General features: G+C 37.8%; 1 pseudogene; it reads right to left on the bottom strand.

Moving 5' to 3' along the window:
- Nucleotides 1–784: 784 nt before the first annotated feature.
- LOC114458381 (kelch-like protein 10 pseudogene) lies at nucleotides 785–2061 on the bottom strand (annotated as a pseudogene).
- Between the last annotated feature and the right edge of the window lie 5362 nt (nucleotides 2062–7423).

The following is a 7423-nucleotide window of genomic DNA, read 5'->3' on the forward strand; positions in this document are numbered from 1 at the left end:
CTTGAACTGAGACATGTTTGAATACTTTACATTGTAGTGTTGCACAAATGTTTGATCATTTTGTTTTTGCCTTCTTCACGTGACAAATCACAGCACTTTATACAGCAGCATATTATGTGTTTTGTTCATTGCCGTTTGTTTTGCTTTAAAAAAAGTCTTAAATTTGACATAAAAAGTGTGCAGTAACCACTGTTTCTGGTGTACGGTTCATACTGTTAATAAATGTTGATGGTACTCATACTCCTGGTTGTGATACTGATAAGATGTTTATTCTAAAAACAAAAACTGGTTTTAATGTAGATTTAAGTTTATTTCAAAATGAGTCAACTTGTATCAAGAAACAGCTTAATCATTTTTCACTAATGCTGAGTCATTTTTTTGCTTAGATTATTTGTTTTCTTCTTGTTCTGAAGCTTTCATTTGCCAAAATTAAAAAAATACATAAATAAATAAATGATCAAGAATGATTTGTTTATAGTCAGTATATTTCACTTATTGTGCTGCATGAAGTTTGATTTTAGGTAGTTTAGTCTAATAATCATCAATTTCTGCTTATTTTAACCCTTTAGAATACTTTTCAGGACCTTCTTATTTTAAGATTTAACATTTTTTTTTCAAGATTTCTTGTTTAGTAAATTTAACTTGCTGCATGGACAGATAATGTCTCTTGTTTTAAGAATTCTCCTCAAATGTAGTGTTTTTTTTAATATTTTATCTACCCTAATTTGCAGCAAAGGCTTTAACTATGATATTGGTCAACAGATGAACTCCTCTGTCCTGTTGGTTAGGACAACGTGTCTAACAATGAAAGCCCATCATCACAGAGCTTCATTTGGACATTTCCTGATTAGCAATCATTTATTAGCTTGAGGTTTGAATCAGACCAGAGGTTTGGACAGATCATCACCAACTCAGGTTGATCCAGGCTGATTAAAACCATCCCATCTGAGCTGAGACATGAACTGATCCATTTATTCACACATTAGTTCTTCTAATGTCTTTAAACACTTTTATTGATACACACAGACCTGGTCAGAGCAGGTTACACTCCCAGTTAGGATCATGGAAAATAACATTTGCTCCATCTCAGTATCTAGTTTAGACTTTTTTTAGATCTGTGTCCTGGGTATGATGGGTTTACGAGGTGAACAGTACTCAGCCATGTTGGGAAGTCCAGAAATCACACAGCATCTCACCCAATCATACTCACTGTGGTTCATGCCAGAAAATACCACAGACCAAGTATTTGTAGTGTAGTCATAGCACTCAACAATTCTGTTTCCTGTGCTACAAGACACAACAAAGATCTTCATGTTCATCACTGCAATGTCAAAGTATCTGTGTCTGTGGACCATTTCAGGGACATCGTACCAGGTGTTGGTCACTGGGTCATAAGCCTCAGCAGACCTCAGACGTCTGGACCCATCGCTTCCTCCAACTGCAAAAATGTGGCCCATATATGCAACGACTCCAAGTTTATACCGAGGTGTTCCCATGGGAGTGATCAGTGTCCACTGGTTGGTGTCTGGGTTGTAATACTCAGCAGTATTCAGTACTCTATTACTCCGTCCTCCACATATGTAAATCTTATTGTTCAGTGTGGTGCAGCTGGCGTAGCTCCTCCCTTCATTCATTGATGCAATGAACGTCCACTGGTTGATGTTGGGCTGGTAGCGTTCAGCAGTTCTTCGTGAGGCACCATCATCCCTGTAGCCTCCCATAGCATAAATGCATCCCTTTAGCACGGTAACACTCATTAAGTACCGTGACTCCTGCATTGGTGACATCTCCTGCCAAGTGTGTGTGACTAGGTTATACCTCCACACTCTGTTACAGGGGTCGGTCCAACTGAAACCACTACCCAGAATGTAGAAGCATCTACCAAGGAAGACAGTTCTGTAGAAGAATAAGTGAGTCATGGGATTCTCCAGACTAGGATGAGTCTGAACTGTGATCCAGCTGTTAGTTCTGTAGTCAAAGGCCTCTATGATCTTAGAATATATTCTAAACATCAGTAAGACGGCATTTGGCAAGCGATGGCAAAACAAGGTGTTGTTGATCCCAGACTCAGAGCAGAGTAACGAAGGTTGAGATATGACTTTAAGGGTATTAGAGACCAACAGGTGGGACTCAGGGTTTGTTTTTACCACATCATTGTTAAGCACATTGTCTGTGATGTAACTTTTGTCCATCAGCCCCAGTCGTACCTTTGGTAACAGAGTAGAAATGGCTCCCTGTCGTTCCTCAGGCATGTGGTTTATCCATCTTAAAACACTTTGATAAACTGTGCTCTCCTGGGTCACAGTAAGGTCATCCTGACCCAGGATATCAGCCAGCTCCTGCTCTGCAAGCTGCAAAAACTCTTCACAGAGTGAAACTTCCTCAAAATTCTCACAGATAAAGTGAAAGGCCTCATACTTCAGTTGAAACAAAATGGGAATATAACAGGCATTTGCAAACTGCCACAGCCCAATGCAGTTTTCTGTACAGAGATGATCCTTAAGGACATCAAAGCATGTTTGTTCCAGACTTTTTACATTGAACTGATGCACTTCCATCATTAGATCAAAATTATTGCTGTTGTCAGAGATACAATAAGTAAAGTCACTGAGTCCAAGGAGTTTGTGAAATGTTCTGACATTAAAGATCATGTGAAGATCAAAGCATTTTAGAACTTCAAAGATCAAAGCATTTTAGAACCTAGAAGATCAAAGCATTTTAGAACTTAAAGCTTCCATTTCTTCCAAACAGAATGTTACCATAGTTACCAGCAAAAGATCTTTTGCTGAATGTTAAGTTGACAATTTGTTATATTCTTCAGTATTTTTGTTATATTTTAGTTTTAAAGGGTGTAATATAGTTCACATACATAATATTGTTGTTTCATGTTTTCAGCATTTCTGATTGATGTTTTATAATAAAATACAAACATAGGTTTAATATTTGAGTCTCTGTTTCTCCAGTGATAGGCAGAGGTTCTGGACACTGGACTAACTAGGGCTTCTGTGCCCCAGCACGTTTGACACCTATAGTCTGGATTGTTTACCTATTCTCAGTGAAATTATGCTGTTCCTGTACCTGGTTACAGAACACTTTGTTGGCATAGTACCGACCATCCCTTCAAGACAATGATAGCAACACATAGTCTCTGATTTTCCAAGTTTGCAGAAAACTAAAAAAAAATAACTTCCTGAGAACTATTTACACAGTTTTGCCAGATTTTCACAATAAAGGGGATGTTAAATGTTAAATGTGATAAATATACTTCCTGCACTAAGTAACCTCACAAGTTCATTACTTTGCACTTGATCTGGTGACATGTCGGTAACCACGGTGATGTGGTTGAGTGAGAGCGCACAGAGCTTCTCGATCAGCTTCTGAACGTGTGCACTGGGCCAGTGGTTTTCTTCTGTAATCAGCCGTTGAATAGAGCAAGTTTTACACAAATCACCAGTTTCAGAGCAAAAAGCTGAAAAAATCTTTTTTTTTAAAAAATCTCTCAGTGACTTGGAAGCAATTTATTTTGCTTTATTGAAAACTATAACATATGAACATTGGTATCCTTCTTTAAAAAAAAACAACAACAACACTGAGACAAGGCTTTTGATAGTCAAATTATTATTATTTTGCTATCTGGCTCATAGTTGAAAAACTAAGCCCATTTATTGCAATTTAACCATGTAGTGTTAATAAGTGCCAGTTAAGTCAACTAACTTACTACTAACAAATAATTTATAATTTCTGGGCTCAGCCTATTTGCTATGGTAACCTAAAAACCTGTGTGTGTATGTGTTTGACAAACACTAGAATTATGTTTTTAGCAGCTGAGAAAATTAATTTATATCAGGCTTAATAAAGTATTTCTATTCTATATTAAAATATTGTGCTGCTGACATTATTAGAATTGTCACAGTGATGATCAGAGACCAGAGAGTGTTTAAAGTCCACAACACTTCAGAGCACAGGCACTGAGACGTACCACAATATTTAATGCTACAATTTCTCTAATTTAATCCCATTTTTCTCAAATGTAAAGTTTTTAAGGCCTTAGATTTGGCTACATCACATTTAATACTTTACCTTTTTAAGGATTTAAAGACCATCTACCCTGGTTTGTGTGTACACGTGTGCAGTGCTTGATTCCGATCACACCGCTTACGTCTCCTCCTCTGGCGGAGTACGAGGCTCCACAGGCTGCTGGGTGTAGCCGCTGTAGCAATCTGAAGCTAGAGTTGCTGCATCTATCGGACTATAACTGTTTGATTTACATAAATCTAAGATTACCTGATGGTCGTGTACTATTTTAGAGTCATTACGCTGCAGGTTCACTGATAAATTATTAGAGCTGTTTTATAGCCATGCTAACGCTAACCTCTGCAGCTGACAGACAAACAGCCAAATACACATGCATATGTCAATATATCAAGGCTGGAAAACTTCCGCATTCATTTTAATTTATCGTCCGGTTAATTTATGTCAGGGGTCACCAACCTTTCTGAAACTCTGAGCTACTGCAAAGATACTGAATAATCCGAAGGGCTACTGGTTTGATATACTGTATATATTTTTAAAATACTAATTTTTCACAGTTTCACTTTAATTAAAGGGTAAGATGATCAGGAAAACTAGCAGTAACTTAAAAAGGTAGGAAAAGTTTCAACATGCAACGCTTTTTTTTAATTCAAGAAATTGTTTCGTTTTTATTACATTTCATAGGAAATCGATCATTTTGTAAAATGTTTACAAAAATCCACTTTGTGTTTATTAAAAACACATCTTATCACAATCTGCAGCTTCTTTAACAAAATTCTATCTGCAACACTTCAATTTTTCACAATGTTTCTTTGAAAATAAACATTTAAAGATGGTTAATTGAATACAAAAACGTATTAAGTGGAGCAGTATGTACAGTAACTCTACTCTACTGTACATCTGTCACCTGTATTTATATTTGTGAGTTTGAAGCCTGGCAAGTAAATCAGACTGTATGCAGAGCTCACTGGTTACTATAGAGCCGCTATTAGAACAGGCCTGAGGGCCCCTTTTGTGGTCCATGCGGGCTACCTGATGCCCATGGGCACCATGTTGGTGACCCCTGATTTATGTATTTATTGATAATCGGCCCAGGACTAAATTAGCGCTACATTACCTTGTTTCAGCAACACTTGTATAAACAGCATGTGGATGCTTTTGGTTCAGATGCTGCATCATTGAAGTCGTGCTGCTGTGGTATGACAGGTATTGTTTACAGTAAACACATGATTGCACCTTGTTTTCTTCATTTTTGAGGATGCAATGATTCCAGACTTTAGACGTTCTCTGTCGTTTACTCTCCGCCATGGCGCTAAACTAAATGCAGAATGTTTGTCGCGCGTTGATGACGCACTAGCGGTGTGCGGTTCCTGCGCGTATAGTGCGTGTCATAGGAATGTAACAATGCTTCGAGGCACAATTTTTGCCTTGAAGAATTTTTTAAATCGAGTAATTCAATGAATCCTTTCAGCCCTAGTTCAACGTAACCAAAAATGATGAAAAAAGTGGTGAAATGGAATTTTAAAAACCAGATAAATTGGTTGAAAGTTGCAAATTAGAGAGGACAAAAACAGACAGAAAAAGTTGTAAAAAAGGGTTGAAAGAGTTAATATTGGAACAATTAGTTTAAACTGGTGAATAATGAGCATGACAAATGGTGAATGTGGTTCAAATGACAAAAATAATCATGAAATATGGTGAAAAGAGGTTAAAAGTGACAATAATGGGTCAACATATGTAACATTAGATGGAAAAGTGGTGAAAGGGTTTATAAGTGCTGAAAATGTCTGGAATGTGGAAAAAATGTGCAGAAAGGGCATTAAAATGTGATGTAGAAGTGCCAGAAATAGAAATAATGTACAAAAATGTATTAAAAGGAGCAAAAATATGGCAAGAAAAAGTGATGAACTTGGTTAAAAATATAGAGAGTTTGGTTTAGTTGTAGAAAAAGGATAACAATAAGCAAAAAATATTATATAAAATATTCTTAGTTTCTTGAATGTATCTGGTGAACTCCTCACAGTGTCCCATGACCCCAAATGGGGTTCTGACCCCAAGGTTGAGAACCCTTGCTTATTATTATAGCAGTGAACTCCACAAGCCTCTAAACATGTTGTGGAGTTGATGAAATGGTCATTTAAAAAATAATTCATGTTTTCTCTGTCCTTTTTACTTGCTCCTGCGGGCCGAAATGGATGCTCTAAAGGGCCGGATTTGGCCCCCAGGACTGGAGTTTGACACATGTGCTTTTAAGTGTTGCTTCACTACGTCGGTCTTCCTTTTTCCTTTTGCTTTCTTGTAACTGTTGTGCTAACGCTGTAATGGCCACTTTTCCTGCTAGAAAGTCCACCATTGCACTTTTACTACAGGAAGGACGTGAACACGCATCTACTTTAGTAAAAAGATTTCTGATTGGCTGGAAAGTAGCGTCTCGCCCCTTGTTTTTCTAAAGCTCAGATACAGAGCCATGAGAGAGAGCAGAGGTCCATCTATGACCAAATTAAGTAACAAAAAAGTACATACTGCAGCTTTAAGTTTATGTATTTTAAACCTGCTGGAAGTGTGTTAATTGGGTGACCTCTGATTTATTTTAGTTTTCATTTAATTTCTGATTGTCAATGTTGTGAATGGATGAGTTTTTGTATATGTAGTTAAAACAGTGAGCTGACCTAATAGTTTCTCTGTGTTACCAGGTGAGGATGGAGGACAATCACACAGTCAGATTCATGAAGCTGTCTGCTGACTTCAACAGTGGAGTAAAAGTCAAGATCAGAGAGTTTGTGTTGTATGACAACAGTGAGCGTCAGACATGGGACTGTCTACTGATGCTTCCCAACACCCCAACAATGGCCCTCAGGTCAGTAGTGGAGACATCAACTGATCAGTGGGAGAAGTAGAGCTCAAACTAATGCACACTGTTGGTCAGAACGTTAAAAAATGATTTCTAAAGGATTCATTTAGAAGGTTAATGATAGAGGATTAGATTAAAGTGAAACAGTCTCTCTTCATTGATAATTCATCATGTAACCAGTAAAAAAAGGACTGACCCAAGCTGTTTGTGTCCAGCAGGCTCAAAGCCATTCTGCTGAATCATCAGTATTTTAAACAGGATGGAGGTGTCAGCTTCTGTTTAGTTTGTGTTTAGTCCTTGTGTTCTGAGTCTTTGTTTATTCTGTTTTCTACTGTAACTCTTGTCTCTGTGTTCCAGGGTTTCCTGCTTGTGGCTCCACCCCCCAGTGATGTATGTGTGCTTGGTGTGTGACTGATTAGCTCCCTCATGTTTCCACCCAGGTGTGGCCCCTTCCCAATCAGGCCTCCTCTACTATTTAGCTGAGTGCTTGAACACTGAATGTTTGCTGGTTCATTGTCAATGTCTACCTTCCTCATGTCC

This window comes from Gouania willdenowi, unplaced genomic scaffold (genome assembly GCF_900634775.1).
Source record: "Gouania willdenowi unplaced genomic scaffold, fGouWil2.1 scaffold_10_arrow_ctg1, whole genome shotgun sequence".
Taxonomy (NCBI): domain Eukaryota; kingdom Metazoa; phylum Chordata; class Actinopteri; order Blenniiformes; family Gobiesocidae; genus Gouania; species Gouania willdenowi.